The following is an 18,354-nucleotide window of genomic DNA, read 5'->3' on the forward strand; positions in this document are numbered from 1 at the left end:
GGGCATGGCAAAATATTTTCAACATATGCATGCGCAACCACTCTCCCCGTCATTGACGAGCTCTAGGGAGTGTAGTCCTTGATCCTCGTGCCACCAATCACGCATCTCGTTGCATGGTGGCCGAGGAGTCGAATTGCACGACTCAATGTGAAATGAATGCACAAATGGACACCTAAAGCCAACAACTCTATCATGGATAGTCAAGAGTGTCAGCGACTGGGAATTGAAGCACGTTTCGTCACTTTGAGTACGAAACGTCCCTCGTTTCCCGTGTTTGGGCTAAACCCAACTCCAAATACTATGCAACAACTAGAATGGCATGGCATGCAAACACAATACAATAACTAGCATGCAATCCTAAATGAAATACAACTAAGACACGCAAACATGCAAGGAGTGATATGCAAAGGTGCAACTAACATGCACAATGTTATGAACTACCAATGGCATACTCAATGCACATGACATAATATGGCATACACAATGCAATATGGACTTAAACCAATATGAGTGGACCTCAGTCACACTCAAATCAGTGGCCAAACATGATGAAATGAAGCAACAATACTCATGCAAACATGCCCAAATGCAAGGGACCAAAACTAAGGCACCAAATGCAACTCTACCAAGGCATGGCAAGCATGTAATATACAACAACACATTTTCCAGCTCTGAAATGACATACGAAAGGGTCCCGAATCATGCAAACACCTCACACAATGCATGCTAGGTGGCCCAAATACCGAAACTAGTGAAGTGGATTACACTAGATGTATGCAAAGCGATGCTCAAATGACCAAACCACCCCCAAACAGTCCCTATGCAGACCAAAACAGTAGCAAATATGGACTAAAATGGTGGCTCAAAAGGCATGGAAATGAAGCTCATGCAATGGTTCAAAAATGAGGCAAATAAGCACAACTCTCAAATGCACTTAAGGAGTGGAAAACATGGGAACATGGCACAAGTATGAGGTCTGAAATAACATGCACAACGATGCCAAGACATGCAAACACCTCTATTCAAACATGAAAGAGGCTACAAATCTCAAGGCTAAGCACGGATATTGAACTACAACCATGCATAGCATGCATCATTCGACCATGAGGCACAAAAACAAAGCTAAGGTAGTCCAAAACATGCATAAAATCAGGTTAAGACATGGCCAAAAAGTGCTAGAATCAAGGGCCAAAACAACATGCAATACAAGCTAGTGAAGAGGGTTTACACTACAAGTATGTTAAGCATTCAAGAGGCCACTAAACCAAAAAACGTTAGAGGTATGACATGCCAAATAAAGCCCAAAAACTCACTAAAACATGGCCTATGCATGCAAGAATGAGATGCTTCTTTGATAGGCCATGAAGAGGGTTGTTCTACACATGCAAAATGGACACCTAATATGACAAAACCACCTCTGGACAGAGGTTATGCAGGCCCTAAAACTCACTGAAAAGGGCTTGAAATGAGGCTAGGAAGCATGCAAGTATAGGCTCCTTTGATATGCTATTAAGAGGGTTATTCTACACATGCAAGAGGGACACCTAATATGGCAAAAACAGCTCTAGACAGAGCTCATGCAGGTCCTAAAACTCACCAAAAATGGCCTAAAACATGGCTTGGAAGCATGCACACATGGCTCCCTTGTTAGGCCAAATATGCTATGAAACAAGACAAGGGGTGAGAGGATCACCCCTCTCTGATTTTGGCTCTCAAAAACACATAATAACCACTGACCGCTGGATTTCAGTGGTCAAAAGGGCCAACAAAGTTCAACACAAAGGCCCTAATGCATGGCTCAAAACAACGTGAAATGAAGCATGCAAGGAGGTAGATGACCCCCAACAGAAAAATGATCTGAAACAAACATGTTAAGGACCTCAAAATAAGACCTTTTTCAGTTTATGACAAATCCCAAATATGCCTGCAAATATAGCTAAAAGATGAAGCAAAACAATGCTTAAAAGAGGGAAAGAAGTGTTACCCTTGAAGCCAAGAACTCCAGCAGCTTCTGGACCAAACATGCAAACCTTCAACCTCTGAAAATGGCCTCCAAGATGCTTAGAGTGATGGTGGAGGGGTTAGGATAGGAGGTGGTATGCAATGGGCCAAAAACAAGGGACTTTGGAGCTTGAAATAGAGAGATAGAGAGGGGTGTATGTATATGCCTTAACCAAATTTTTTTGAACCTCTCTAAAGGAGAGGGAGGGCCTCTCTTATAGAAAAACATGAGGGTTCAAGCTTCTTGGAGAAGCTAAAAAAATGTTTCAAGCTTCTAGGAGACGCTAAAAAAATGTTCAAGCTTCTTGGAGAAGCTAAAAGAAGGTTCAAGCTTCTTGAAGAAGCTAAAAAAAAAGGATTCAAAAGGTTCAGGCTTCCTCAAGAAGCTAAAATAAAGGTTCAAAAGGTTCAAACTTCCTCAAGAAGCTAAAATAAGGGTTCAAAAGGTTCAAGCTTCCTCAAGAAGCTAAAACGAAGGTTCAAAATGTTCAAGCTCTCCAAAAATCGTGCCAAACGGAGAAAGTTAAACGGTCCCGAACCGAGGCGCACGGTCGACGGCTCAGAAAACCAGAAACTGGTCTCCAAACGGGAACAGTGGTCTACGACCACGAAAAGTAGCCTACGGCCACTGAGAGATGGTCTATGAGACGTCTCCATCTCTTCGGGAAGAGAAAACAGAACCTGGTTCACAAACCGAGGCAAAGCACAAAAGAGTCCCGAGGTCCGGAGGCAAGGCTCTCAGCCGAGACTTCATAACATCAGAACGAGTACAACATGTGTCATCACCGAGCACTCAATCGATGACGTCTAAGTCTTAAGGTCAGTCAAAATTGGGGTGTCTACAATTGCCCCTCTTTGACAGAACTTTAAAGTCATAACAATGATGGAAATGAATGTCAAAGCCCAGAGACGACCCATTTTTGACAAGGCTGAATACTTAGACAAAGCATACAAGCTATAGATAAAGGATATGCGCCCGAGGGCGGGGGCAAAATGCAAGAACAATGCACAAAGCTGAGCATAACTTATGATCACGCAAAGAAAGCTGTAACGAAACATAACATGCAACAGTTTTAAGCAAGCATACACAAATCTAACTACATTACATGCAGAAAGGGTGTAAGAGAATCACTGCAATTCTCACTACGAATACAGTGTGCATGTGTGATAGATACACAAAGCGAACGTGTGATAGATACACAAAGTGAGTAAGCACATGTGATAGATACACAAAGGGTGAACACAAGGTGTGATAGATGCACTTAGTGAACAAAGTGTGATAGATACACAAAAGGTGAACACGAAGTGTGATAGATGCACTAAGTGAACGAGTGTGATGGATACACTAAAGGTGAATACGAAGTGTGATAGATGCACTATGTGAACAAGTATGATGGATACACAAAAGGTGAACACGAAGTGTGATAGATGCACTTAGTGAACAAGTATGATAGATACACTAAAGGTGAACACGAAGTGTGATAGATGCACTAAGTGAACAAGTGTGATAGATACACAAAAGGTGAACACGAAGTGTGATAAATGCACTTAGTGAACAAGTATGATAGATACACTAAAGGTGAACACAAAGTGTAATAGATGCACTTAGTGAACAAGTGTGATGGATACACAAAAGGTGAACACAAAGTGTGATAGATGCACTAAGTGAACAGGTATGATAGATACACTAAAGGTGAACACGAAGTGTGATAAATGCACTAAATGAACAAGTGTGATGGATACACAAAAGGTGAACACGAAGTGTGACAGATGCACTTAGTGAACAGGTATGATAGATACACTAAAGGTGAACACAAAGTGTGATAGATGCACTATGTGAATAGAGTATGATAGATACACTAAAAATGAACACAAAGTGTGATAGATGCACTATGTGAACAGGGTATGATAGATACACTAAAGGTGAACACAAAGTGTGATAGATGCACTATGTGAACAGGGTATGATAGATACACTAAAGGTGAACACAAAGTGTGATAGATTCACTATGTGAACAGAGTATGATAGATACACTAAAAATGAACACAAAGTGTGATAGATGCACTATGTGAATAGGGTATGATAGATACACTAAAGGTGAACACAAAGTGTGATAGATGCACTATGTGAACAGAGTATGATAGATACACTAAAAGTGAACACAAAGTGTGATAGATGCACTATGTGAACAGAGTATGATAGATACACTAAAAATGAACACAAAGTGTGATAGATGCACTAAGTGAACAAGTGTGATGGATACACAAAAGGTGAACACAAAGTGTGATAGATGCACTAAGTGAACAGGTGTGATGGATACACAAAAGATAATGAAGTGTGATGGATACACTAAAGTAAATGAAGTGAATATGTGTATGATAGATACACAAAATGAGGATGTGTGTGATAGATACAGAAAATGAGAATATGTGTGATAGGTACAGAAAATGAGAATGTGTGTGATAGATACAGAAAATGAAAGAAGTGTGATGGATACACTAAGTGAAGAGAGTGTGATGGATACACTGATACACTAAATAAATGAAGTGTGATTGATACACTAAGCGAATGAAGAAAGTGTGATAGATACACTAAGGATGAATGAGGTGTGATTGATACACTAAATAAATGAAGTGTGATTGATACACTAACTGAATGAAGTGTGATTGATACACTAAATAAATGATCTCAAACAGAACTTCTTTGAATGAACCGTACATACAATATCGTGCATGAATGAGAAAGAAACTTGATAGGTACAATGCAATACAACGCATGATGTTTAAGGAATGCAATAAACAAGCGTAGCGGTGTTTTAGAAAGCACCTCATGGGGTGAGTGGCGATGAACCGCTCTACTCTGACGGGGATCTCCCCTCGTGCTCTTCGAACACTTGCCTTCAACTGACAGTACAAAGGTTCTGGAATACTGACAAGGGCTCTTCACGTAGAACACTTTGGATGCTGCATTTCTTCCTGGTCATATTCACAACTTTCCCTATTCTCCAACGGGGTGACAGACTAGGTTGGTTCAGTATCCAGAATTGAGGTGCATACACGCTATCTCAACCTATGGGGCTTCCATATAGAATTCAAGCCGAGGACACGCCTCTGGGTATTTAAACCAGACTTTAGTCTCGGAAATCCCGAACCTTTGCGTTCTAGGCAACAGCCATTCGAACTCTAGTTTCCACCGTCGCAGTTAGTCTCCTAGGAACTCATTGCGAACACAACCAAGATGCCTCTAGTAGGGAATCGTACTTAGGGAGAGCACCTTTGATCGCCATCCTGGCTTGAAGCAGGCTTGATCTTGATCTTGAGCTTGAGGTAGAGGCACACTCATGCTTTGAAGCATTGGCAAGACCTGAAGAGGTACACACGGAATGTAATCTCGGAACTTACTGAAGTTGAAACAAACTCATATACCCAATGTTTTCCTTTTTTTCTTTTGCTTTGCAGCCTGGAACTTTCATAGCTTCAGATAGGTCCTGGTTTTACTGTTCGCGCATGACCTGGGTTGAACCCTGCAGTTTTATGAAAGAACGAATCTTGTTTTGCATAGATGTGGAGAACGACACAGCACTCAGAGCGCAAAACGATTTTATTTTTTAAATTAAGAGATGAGTTCTTGACCGGGGTATTGATCCTATGACTGAACACAGTGCACTACGACTCAACAACGGAAAACAAAAGGTAAACAACCTAAACACATCGAGTAACACTCGAAACGACTCAAATCAAGAATCGAGATAAAACAAAAAGACACAACACGCAGACATGCACAGGGAGCCTGTTTCTCTGGGTATTATCTTCCACCCTTTCTCATTTGTGATTCTCACATCACTCGGCCCTCAAGCTCGGTTTTTCTCTCAAAACCCTTTCCTCGCTTTTCCTCTCAGTACACATCTATCTATTCTTTAATCTCTCATTTTTCATCCCTCCCCAGGGTGGTTGATGGATAAATAGGAAGTTGCAGGCTCTTGTCCCTAGCATTCTGCTAGATTCTCTTCTTTTGCGCACAACAGTGAACTTTCCTGCAGAGGGGTTGCACTACAACTGGGTGTGTAGCAAATCTGCAGCTGACATCGGCTAACAATGTTATGCTGGGGAGTTTGGACATGATCAAATATGTCCAGACAAGGGAGTGGAATATCTTGATCCATTCCAGTTCATGCTTCGCACTTGGCTTGATATCTCGTTGCTTGGAGAATGTTGAGAGCTTTCAGTCATTTGTTGTTAGCTTCAGTTGTGCCCTTTTCTGGCGGGTAGAGTGCCCTTTCTGGCAAGTAGAGTACCCTTTTCTGGCAAGTATGTTAACAACGGGGAAAAGACAGAACACCTAACTTAACTTTGCCCTTAGTTCATTATTTTGACCATTTTTTGTTTTTGACGTTCTGCTAAAACAATTTTGACCAACATGAGAGTTAGATTAACATGCTTGTTCGATTTTCTGATTTAAAATCATGCAAGTTAGGTTATGAGCACTGAAAATTTTCCTTTTTGGGTCTAAGAAGTGGTCTAGTTTTGAAAAAATGGAATAATTTTTGAGAGAATTAGTCAACCTTAGTAAAAATTCTCAAAACTATTTTTGCAAACGGCCACTGCTCAACGAGCACGGAACCTACTCTCGAGATGCACAACCTCAGAGCCGAATGAGAATTGCCCCTTGGCTGAACGGCACTGCATGGCAACTGAAAGTTGCCTCTAGTCTGAATAGCACCACAGCACTGCACGGTAACAGAAAGTTGCCTCTAGTCTGAATAGCGTCGCAGCACGTGGCAACCAGTCCTCACAGTGACAATTACAACCAAATTCTCGGATACAGAGAAGACAAAGATGACCAGAACCATCACATGGACACAGTCGAATTTGAAGTGTTTTACAATTGGACTTCAGAATAAAGTTGCCTATGTATCCCAAACATGGGAATCAAGCCTTGCGTAGTTCTAGGGGCTAAGATACACTCGTGTATTAACCCTCACCTTTTACGCTCTAACTTTTGCCAAGGCCGCCCTTCTGGGTTTTCAACCTTGCGAGCTATGTTCTTCTTTTCTTTTCAATTCTTTTCATTTCTTTTCTTCTTTTTTCTTTTTCATCTTTTCTTTTCAATTTCTTCATTTTTCTTCTTTTTTTCTTTTTTTTATTCTTCGCATTTTTCTTTTTTTTTTTGTTCTTTTTGTTCTTTTTCTTGCTCTAACTTTTGCCTGGGTCGCCCTTTCGGGTTTTCGGCCCAACGAGCCTCTCAAGGGTAAAAGTTTAGCTTTGTCCATGTTGAATGGTTTGAGATCTCAGAGCCATCTGAATCCAAGAGAATGGCTGCTGTTCGCTGATGATGTAGAAGTCCATCCAATGGAGGGTGAATTTGCCCCTAGTGTTGTGGATAGGAACTTGGTTATCCTTCAACAATACTTTCTTCTTTCCCCCCTTCTAGGATTTGGTATTCTTGCCGATCTTCATTGGTTTGCAGAATGATCCATCTTCGGCTCTTCGAGCATATCGGACATTTTTGTATTCACTTGCTTAAAATTGTATTCACTTGCTTAGATTTGTATTCACTTGCTTAAAATTGTCGCATATTTGCTTCATTACAGCTCGCTTTGCATGATCATGAGCGATAACCGGCTTCGCGTAGCGTATAAGTCCAATCTTCAAAATCTTCTTGCATACCATTTTGCATTTTGCCCCTGCCTGCGGGCACATCTTTGTCTATCTTGCCTGTTTGTCTAAGTCTTCGGCCTTGTCAAAAATGGGTCGTCTCTGGGCTTTGACATTCACTCTCGTCACTTATGACTTCCGAGTTCTGTTAAAGAGGGGCAACTGTAGACACCCCATTTTTGACCGACCTTAAGACTCAGACGTCACCGATTGAGCGCTTGGTGATGTTGCATAATGTGCTTGTTCAGAAGTTTCAGAGTCTTGGCTGCGAGCCCTGCCTCCGGACTTCCGAACCCTCTTCTGTGCCTTGCCTCGGTTTGCAAACCAGACTCGGTTTTCTCTGTTTCTTTTCCTGAGGGGAGGGAGAGGTCCTGTAGACCATCTCTCAGTGGCCGTAGGCTACATTTTGTGGCCATAGGCCATTTTGCCCATTTCGGAGTCCGGTTTCCGGTTTTTCGGGACTATTGGCCGTGTGTCTCGGTTCGGGACCGCCTAACTATCTCTGTTTGCTCTAAATTTTGGCATACATCTTATTTTCTCCCTTTTGAGGGACACTGGGGTCTGAGAAACCCACTTCGTGGCCGAACGCCACTTTTGGTGCTTAGCAGCCCATTTTCGGGACCCCGAACCGCGTGTTTTGGCCCCCAAGCATTCGTTTTGCATTGGTTTTCGTTCATTTTTGGCAGGTGCCTCTGTTTCATCACCAGGAAGGTCACTGGAGGGTGGGAGGCCAGCAATTATCTTGGCAACCAGTTATATTCCATTTTCGCCCTCCGACGCCCGTTTTTCGCACTTCCGAGCCAATGTTGAACACCTTGGAGCCATTTTCTTCAACCCCAAACCACATACTTGTGTTGTACACACATGGGAGGGCCCTAAAAGTTGGTGGCCGGCCAATAATTCCATTTGACCCTTTTGAACCCCTCCTTCCGAGCCAATGTTGAACACCTTGGAGCCATTTTCTTCCACCCCAAACCACATATTTGTGATGTACACACATGGGAGGACCCTAAAAGTTGGTGGCCTGCCATTAACTCCATTTGAACCTTTTGAACCCCTCCTCAAATTGGCTTGTTCTCTCTCCTGTTTTAGAATTTCCAAATTCGAACCACAGGGTTGTGATGAGGAGGCATGGGAGGATCCTAATATCATATGGCCGGCCATTAAATCCAATTGACCCTTTTGACCCCTAGCCGGCCGGCTAGGGGAGGTGGCCGGCCGGCCACCTTCAACAAAAGTAATGGGCCGGCCATGTTCCTTGCAAGATCCACTTTACAACTGTACAGCTGTTTTCCCCAGAAAATATCTATATCCGGGGGATATTTTGTGGGGGAACAAAAGGCTTGATTTTGGCACCACTTTGCCTAGACTCTTCTCTCCCACTCTCTTGGATATTGCTGGCCTCCCAACTCTAGAAAAAGGGTTACAAGAGTTGCTTGGAGGAGATAGATACATATCACCCCATTTCCTTCAAGTTTTGGGCTCCATTTCTTCATCATCTTCAAGCTCTACCATTACCAGTCCATTCCAGCAGCAAAGGAGGGGGTTCCAGCAGCTTAGAGTCACCAAATCTGGTCCAAGAAGCAACAAAAGTGTTGGTCTTCAAAGGTAAGTCCAATTGCCCTCTTTTCTAGCTCATTTTTGCACCATTTATAAGCCATACATTCTTATTGATTTGAGCTCCGACCAAAACTAAAAAGGTCATTTTTTTGAGCTCATTTTCTTGTTTCATTAAGGGCTCAACCCTGTTTGAGCCCTCCATATTGCACTTGCTTCAATATCCTCCTTGAATGCCATTTTCTTGCATGCCTTGGCAGCCTATCATGCTTCTGTTTTTGGTCTTTTTACAGGCCTAGAAATAGTCTTATTTTGACCTTCTTAACATTTTTCATTAAGGGTCTTTGGCCGTTTATGGAATATTTTGTATACTTTGTGTTATAGCCTCTTTTGAGCCTCACTTTGCATTGCATTTCTAGCATATTTGTATACTGTTTTAGGGTTTTTACAGTTCTGTAAATATGCTTATTTTTGGTCCCTCTTCGATGTTGTAGAAGGGAATTTTTCAGTTTGGGCATTGCATATACCACTTGCCTCTTTGGCCACCTTTTGGCCCTTTTTCTTGCATAAGAGCTTAGCTATATCTATGTCTGTTTTTAGGGTTTTTACAGTTCTGTAAATGTGCTTATTTTGGGCCCCTCTTCAATGTTGTTGAAGGGTCCTAACCTATTTGGAGTTAGCAGCCGTGAGTTGCTTCATAATCTCATGTTTAGGGTCATTTTTGCATGCCATTGTTGCCCTATCCTTGCTTGCTGTTTGGCCATGATTTGAACTGGAAAAATGCTTATTTTGGGGCTGCCTTGCTTCTGTCTTTTCATTCCATGTACCAATTATGCATGCTTTGTATAGCTGTAAGCCATTTCGGGTGCCAAAATCCATGTTTCGGGAGGAATTCCATGCATCGGGTGTGTTTTCGCCTCATTTCGGGGCTGTTTTCCCCCACATTTCATTGCTGAAAATCCATTAACATGTTTGCATATCATTTTCCATATTGCATTGCGTATGCCATTGCCTCGGTTTGCGTGCCCGTGTGCACGCATTTCGAGGCACTTCATTTTCATCCATCGGCCTCTTATGTGAGTATGGCTGAGGCTCTCTCATGTTAGTATAAGTCCATGTTGCATTCTATATATCATTTTCCATGCATTTGCATTGCGTATGCCATTGCCTCGGTTTGCGTGCCCGTGTGCACGCATTTCGAGGCACTTCATTTTCATCCATCGGCCTCTTATGTGAGTGTGGCTGAGGCTCTCTCATGTTAGTGTAAGTCCATGTTGCATTCTATATGCCATTTTAGCCATATTGCATTGCGTATGCCATTTTCTCAGTTTGCGTGCCCGTGTGCACGCATTTCGAGGCATCTCATTTTCATAGCATTGTGTATGTTAGGATTGTATCTTAGTTACATTTCATGCATGTCATGCATATTGCATAGTGTTCGGAATAGGAGTTAGCCCGGGCACGGGAAACGAGGTGCATTTCGTACTCCGAGTGACGGAACGCGTCTCAATTCCCTAGTCACCGACACTCCGGATTATCCATGATGGGGTTAGGTTTTAGCTGTGTTTTCATGTGCATTCATTCTATATTGAGTTGTGCAATTCGACTCCTCGGCCATCATGCCTCGGTATGCGTGTTTGGTGGCACGAGGATCGAGGCATGCACATATTTGTGAAAATACATTGCTATGCCCCTTTCCTGCTCTCTGTTGCAGCAAAATGAAGAATCAACAACTTTTCGGAGCTCGGCACGCTTTCCAAGAATAACTGCTAAACAGAGGCTAATTGGGGCATCCCGGTGGATTTCCGCGCAAGACAACCCGGACATGCATCATCCATCAGGAGCAAGGCAGTCCCTGGCTTGCATGCCAGTTTTATTAAGCTTTCTTAGTTAATTTGTTAAATTAATTAGGAATTTGTACATTATTCGGACTGTAATATTTGGACTGTAATATTCTTTTATTCGGGACTGTATGTTTATTCGGACCCTCCGCGCGAGGGCATAACTGTAATAAGTGTGCGTGTGTGTGTTGTATGTCTCCCAACCCCACGTCTTTCTCCCTTTTATTTATCCGCTTTTGATGGTTAGATTAGGGCATGTTTAAATTAGCATACAGTATGACAGCATGTTTGCATCATTCATCTGTATTGCATGCACCGGGCTCGGCGCATCATACTAACTGCATTGTACTTTCAATTCCAAAATTGAATACATGATAGTTGTAACATTTCATATGCCATCTTTAGAATAGCCGAGCCAGCTATAGTTTGCATTTTTGCATGTGTTGCATTAGGCATTTCTGTATACTTAGGATCATGCATGATTTCTAATGTAGTTTCTATTTTGGCTTGGAGTACTCGGTAAGTTTTATGCTTTAGCATCCTTGCATGCGTGTGAGTGAATGCCATGAATAGCGTGCTTACTATGAGGCTAATTGCTTATGTGATATAACTGCCTGAATGCCTGTGGGTGAAGGTTGGGTTATTTGGATTGGGACAAATCATCAAATGTTTGTTTTAAGCCCACTAGATAGTGGCAAAACCATCTTTTCCTAAGCCCATCCGAGGGTGGCAAATCCACGACTTAGCCTACTTGCGAGTAGCACCATCAAACCATTTTCAAACAAAAACAAACATGAAATGTTTTGTTCCAATTCGGGCGATCCAGTCTATACTTGTATGCTGTGCGCATCACATAGTAACCTAGGCTAATAAACCGGAATAAGAACAGACAATGTTTTCAAAAATAGATATCATGATTAGTAGAGGTCGGTCTCTGACCGGGCGAGCGGGGGTGCTCACGAAGTGTCCTTCCCCAATCGTACCCAAGTTCCCGAGCCGAGGCAACTTTGGTGATGACGGACACGTGGCCTTTGGCACCGAGTCAGGGTTTCCTAAATTTCCCAAAATAAAATGTTTAGGTGGCGACTCTGTATCTGGCAAAGCAGTCCATGTTTGGCACTTCTTTCAAAAAATCTATTTTTCTCAAAACGATTTGCCGGATTTGGACTCTTTGGTTCAGATTTAGAACCATGACTACAAATCGAGTCCGAGCTGTAGCGAGGTCCCCCGCGGGCTTGTTACAGTTTCTGGCGACTCTGCTGGGGATTTAGAGAACTTGACTCGAACTCGTGATATCTGTTTTTGATTACACTTGTGTGTTTCTTTGCATTGCATTTGCATTGGTGCGCCTAGGACACCGTGTTTGCCATCTGCTATTCCTGAACGGTTTGCCGGAGGCTTGTCTTGTCAAGGCATGACCATAAGGCTGACCGGTTGTGGGCTCTGCCAGTATGGGAACACAAACCCTGGTTTTACCGGGGCACCCTCTTTGACCATTCGACCTAGTGCATATTCGGATCCATAGTGACCATTCCAAACTAGGACAGGTTGCTTACCCGTTTATAGGTTGTTTGAAACCGCTGCGTGCATAGTGAAACCCTAGTTCCTGACAAAATAGGACAGGGAAACCCTACCCCAACATAGGGGTGTTTTGGCTCTCACTTATCTGTTATGTGCTTTAGAGTGCGTCTCTACAGGAATGCATGTATCAGTGTATGAGTTTGGGCATCAGGCCTGCGGGCACCAGTTTGCGAATTTGGGCATCAGGCCTGCGGGCATTACTATCAGTATTCGGGAGTCAGCTTTACCTGTGGGTATCAGACTCAGATTTTGAGGCCGAATTTTGGGACAGAATTCAGTAAAGGGCACACTCATTCAACTATGCTCGTATCTGTTCAGATGGAATCAGGCTGAGATACTGTCTGTTTTCTCTTTTGCAAGGTAGTCTGGGAACCATAGCTTCAGAAGGCTCCGATATCCCCCAAGGTTCATCGAACTTGTGCTGATAGACTTTGCTAGGTCAGAGATTCAGTTCAAGGGCAATCAGTGTTCCTTTGCCAGAGGCAGGGTAAAAGGGTTAGCCGGACACAGATCATCGGTTCAGCAGTTACCAGATCAGTGGCCCTTATCCACCCCACCAGTGAACAGTCAGGCTGAGGTCTCAGTTTCTACTGCAGGGATAGATACCACTCAGTCAGATGGAACAGCAAAACACGTCAGGGATGGAGGCCATGATGCGCCAGATGCAAGAAAGCATGAAACTCATGCAGCAGGATGCTGCCCGTCAGGAGGAATTTTCCAAACAGCAGGCTGCGATCATGGCTCAACAGGCCGAGCTCATTATCAAGCTGCAACAGCAAAGCGACGCGTCCGCTTCACAACAAGTTCCTCCCCCAACAGGAGCTCCAGCACCTGGGGAGACGCCAAACGTCCAGGATGATACGGACATTCTAAGCGGGCCGGCTCTGCCCCCAATCTTACCCCAGCTGTCTAAAGCACCAATCAACCCATCGGACTCTCCCTTTGAGCTCGAAGTAGACCATACAGCGTTGAAGTTGAGCAAGCTTGAAAAGTTGTTCAAGAAATCCCAGGGGGTAAAGTCCATCCCGGGCATTGAGGACGGGTACACCGACGCAGCTGTAACTCTGCCGGACAGGTTCAAGATGCCTCACATCGACCGTTTTGATGGGTCAGGAGATCCCATGGTCCACTTGAGCTTGTTTTCAGATGTTTTGCGCTCGATGGGCTTGACGAGATTACAAAAGCTCTCCCTTTTTGGCAGGACCCTGTCGGGTATTGCAGTCACCTGGTATGCCAAATTGGAGGATTCAGTGAAACAAAGCTGGGAAGAGATGGCCGAGGCCTTCGTCGCACAATATTCATACAATACCCAAATCGAGATTACGACCCGTGATCTTGAGACGATGAGGCAGGAGCCGAAGGAGAGCTTCTCAGAATTCGTGACCCGCTGGAGAGCCAAAGCCTCGATGATGACCATTAGGCCAACGGATAAGGATCAAATACGGATGATTGTGCGCAATCTCCAGCCCAAGCTAATGCAGAAAATGATTGTGATCCCCTTCCCTACCTTTTCAGATTTGCATGAGATGGGAGTACAGATCGAGGATGCTATGAAGTAGGGCCTTTTTGACCAGGAGAAGGAGCAGCCCAAGAGGGCATTTTCCCGCAGTTCGAATGCGACCACCAGTGGTGATGCAGCTGCAAGATCTTCTGATGTGGGCATGGTGGCTACCATCGTATCAAAAACAGTTACCCCATTCACCGGTGCGTCCGGAAGTAGCTCGCAAGCAGCCAAACATCCACCCCAAGCCAAGAAGGTTTTCACCCCACTTTATATGCCTTTGTCAAAGGCTCTAGGGGCTTTGATCAAGAAAGGGCATCTGAAGCCCCTGGAGCCGCAGCCATTACCAAAGAACCTCCCTCTCTCGCACAACCCAGCCGACTACTGTGCCTTCCATCAGCGAGCTGGCCATGACACTGACATGTGCTTTCGTCTCCGCCATGAAATACAAGATCTGATCGACAACGGGATCATCCCCGCACCAGATCCTGCAAAGTCTATCGGCACTTGATCAGTGAATTTGTGGGGGGATAATGTGATCTGATCAGAGATTGAACCACCTGCGGGCGGCGCTCGATTAACTTCAGACGTGGGAATAGCACGCACTGTTCTGAGCAATGTGCAAATACCAGTTTTTGCGCTTTCTAACTTGGGTATTGGGTCAGTTTTGTTGTTTTGTTTCGAGTCTGTCTTTCTGTTTTGAGTCAGTCTCTTTTGTTTCGGGTCTATCTTGTTGTATCGAGTCAGTCTTGTGGTACAGAAGTCAGGTGATTCCGGGGGGTGTTACCTCGGGCATCACCATTTTGTTTTGTGTCTGTCTTTTTCGTTTTGTTTTGAGTCTGTTTCTGCCAAGGAGCCAGTAACACCAAAAGATTGGAATGAAACAGCAGTAATTTTTGCACTTCTGTGTTCGCTTCTGCCGTGTGCTAGTTGTGACGGAATCTGAATGAAATGGCAGTGCATTCCACCTGCTCTCTTGTGCCCCAAAATCATTACACTGACCTAAGTTTTTCAAAACTTTTTGAACACTGCGATGAAAACGAAGAGGAAGGAATTCCTCGGGATTTGCAAAACTTGATCAATTGAGAGAAAGAGAGGCATGCTAAGCCCTTAATGATTGAAATCATGCTTGTTAGCGTGAGTACTGAGAAGGACCCTGGCTTGATCCAGACTGGTTTCACACTATCTTCAGCGCGAGTGATTTGTCGCTTTCTTAAAAATTTTCAAAAATAAAATATTTTGCGCGGTCCCGCGAAGACCTGTGTGGAATCGCTCTTGAGATTGTGCAGCTTAGGATCGCTCTCAGCCTCGAGACTTGAGTCCTTGCTTTCAAAACCTTGGGCCCATTCAGAACGTTCAACGGTCAACTACAATGTGAGGCTTGTGTGGCTAGATTTGAAGCAGCCCTCGAGCAAGAGGCACCAAAGTCAGGTCAAGAAGATCAGATCTCATCAGAAGAAGCTTACAAAGCAAAACAGCAGCCATTCTCCTGGATTCAGATGACTTCAAGATCTCAAAACCATTTGGCATGGGCTCGTTACACTTTTACCCTTTGAGAGGCTCGCTGGGCCGAAAACCCGGAAGGGCGGTCCAGGCAAAAGTTAGAGCAAGAGAAAAATACAAAAAAGAAGCAAAAAATGCAAAAGAAAAGAAAAAAAAGAGAACAAAAAAGAAAGATGCAAAGAAAAGAACAAAAAAATCAAAAAAGAAAAGAAAAGAAAAGAATTGAAAAAAAGAAAGAAAGAAGAACAAAGCTCGCAAAGTCGAAAACCCGCAACGGGCGCCTTGGCAAAAGTTACAGCCTAAAAAGGAGAGGTTAATACCCGAGTGTACCTTAACCCCGAACTACGTAAGGCTTGATTCCCATGTTTGGGATACGTAGGCAACTTCATTCTGAAGTCCAGCCATAAACACTTCTAAATCGACTGTGTCCATGCGATGGTTCTGGTCATCTTTGTCTTCTCTGTATCTGAGAGTCTGGTTGTGTTCGTCGCTCTAAGGACTGACTACAATGCGCTGCGGTGCTATCCAAACAAGGGGCAACTTTTCGTTGCCATTCAAAACGCCGCAGTGTCATTTCAAACAAGGGGTAACTTTCCGTTGCCATGCAGTGTCCTTCAGACAAGGGGCAATTTTCCATTGCTATGGATCCGAGGTTGTGCATCTCAAGAGTAGGTTCCGTGCTCGTTGAGCAGTGGTCGTTTGCAAAAATAGTTTTTGAGAATTTTTACTGAGGTTGACTAATCTTCTCGAAAAGTACTCCATTTTTTTTTTCAAAACTGGACCATTTCTTGGACCCAAAAAGGGAAACTCTCAGTGCTCATAGCCTAACTTGCATGATTTTAAATCAAAAAATCGAACAAGCGCGTTAATCTAACTCTCATGTTGGTCAAAACTGTTTTAGTAGAAAGCAAAAACAAAAAATGGTCAAAATGATGAACTAGGGGCACAGTTGAGTCAGGTGTTTTGTCTTTTCCCCTTTGTCAAAATACTTGCCAGAAAGGGCACTCTACTTGTCGGAAAAGGCACCGTATTCGCCAGAAAAGGGCACAACAAAGGGCAGAAAGTTCTCTCATCCTCCAAGCAGCGAGGTATCAAGCCGAATGCGAAGCACGAATTGGAATGGATCGAGATGCTCCATTCCCTCATCCGGCGCATCGACAGATGTCACCGAAGGAAATAGCCGCGAGCTGATTATGTTGGGTGTGAGCCCGCAACTTCCTGTTCATCCATCAACCACCCAGGGGAGGGATGAAAATGAGAGAATGAAGAATAGAGAGACGTGCGATGAGAGGAAAAGTGAGAAGAGGGCTTTTTCAGAAAAAACAGAGCTTGAGGGCCGAGTGATGTGAGAACCACAAATGAGAAAGGGTGGGAAACACTACCCGGTGAAACAGGCTCCCTGTGCACGTCTGAGTGTCGTGTCTTTTTGTTTTATCTCGATTCTTGTTTTGAGTCGTTTCGAGTGTTACTCGATGTGTCTAGGTTGTGTGCCTTTTATTTCCTTGTTGAGTCGTTTTGCTGTGTTCAGTCATAGGCTCGATACCCGGTCAAGAGCTCATTTATCAATTCCAAAATAAAATCGTTTTGTGCTCCGAGTGCCATGCCATTGTCCACATTTGTACAAAACAAGATTCGTTCTTTCATAAAACCGCAGGGTTCAACCCAGGTCATGCGAGAACAGTAGAACTAGGACCTATCTGAAGCTATATATGGTTCTGGACTGCAAAGCAAAAGCAAAAGAGGAAAATGTCGGGTATCTGAGTTTGTTTCAACTTCAGTAAGTTCTGAGACTACATTCTGTGTGTACCTCTTCAAAGTCTTGCCAAAGCTCCGAAGTATGAGTGTGCCTCTACCTCAAGCTCAAGATCAAGTCTGCTTCAAGCGAAAATGGCAATCGAAGTGCTCCCTCAGAAAACCAGCCCCTGCCAGATGCATCTTGGCTGTGTTTGCAATGAGTTCCTAGGAGACCAACTGCGACGGTGGAAACTAGAGTTCGGACGGCTATTGCCTAGAACGCAAAGGTTCAGAATTTCCGAGACTAAAGTCTGGTTTAAATACCCAGGGGTCTATCCTCGGCTTGAAATCTGTATGGCAGCCCCATAGATTGAGATAGCATGTGAATGCGCCTCGATTCTGGATACTGAATCAACCTAGTCTGTCACCCCGTTGGAGAATAGGGAAAGTTGTGAACATGACCAGGAAGGAAAGATAGTAACCACGGTTTAGGAGTACAGTCAAGAAAGTGCAAGGAGAACCCACTCTTTTCAGCTCAAAATGTTTCTGCGGAATTTTCAACTCATGTCTTCGATGTGTAGCTCATCGTCAGTCGGCATGCACGAGGTGTATCCCTTTTCGAATATATCGTGACCCCTCCGAGAGGTAAATCGGAGGTTGCGTTTGGAAATTGGTCTACTTAAGGCTTGTATTCCCTTGTTCGGCATTTTGTGTCAAATATGCGTTGTTACGCACAATCCACTTGCATTGTTATGCATCCTTCCACTAGCATTGTTATGCACATCTATCTAGCATTGTTATGCTCATTACCAGCATTGTTATGCACATCTATCCAGCATTGTTATGCTCATTACTTGCATTGTTATGCACCCACTTCACTAGCATTGTTATGCTCATTCGTTGCATTGTTATGCACATCTATCTAGCATTGTTATGCTCATTACTTGCATTGTTATGCACCCACTTCACTAGCATTGTTATG

Source organism: Camellia sinensis, chromosome 9 (assembly GCF_055761805.1).
Source record: "Camellia sinensis isolate YWXY chromosome 9, ASM5576180v1, whole genome shotgun sequence".
Taxonomy (NCBI): domain Eukaryota; kingdom Viridiplantae; phylum Streptophyta; class Magnoliopsida; order Ericales; family Theaceae; genus Camellia; species Camellia sinensis.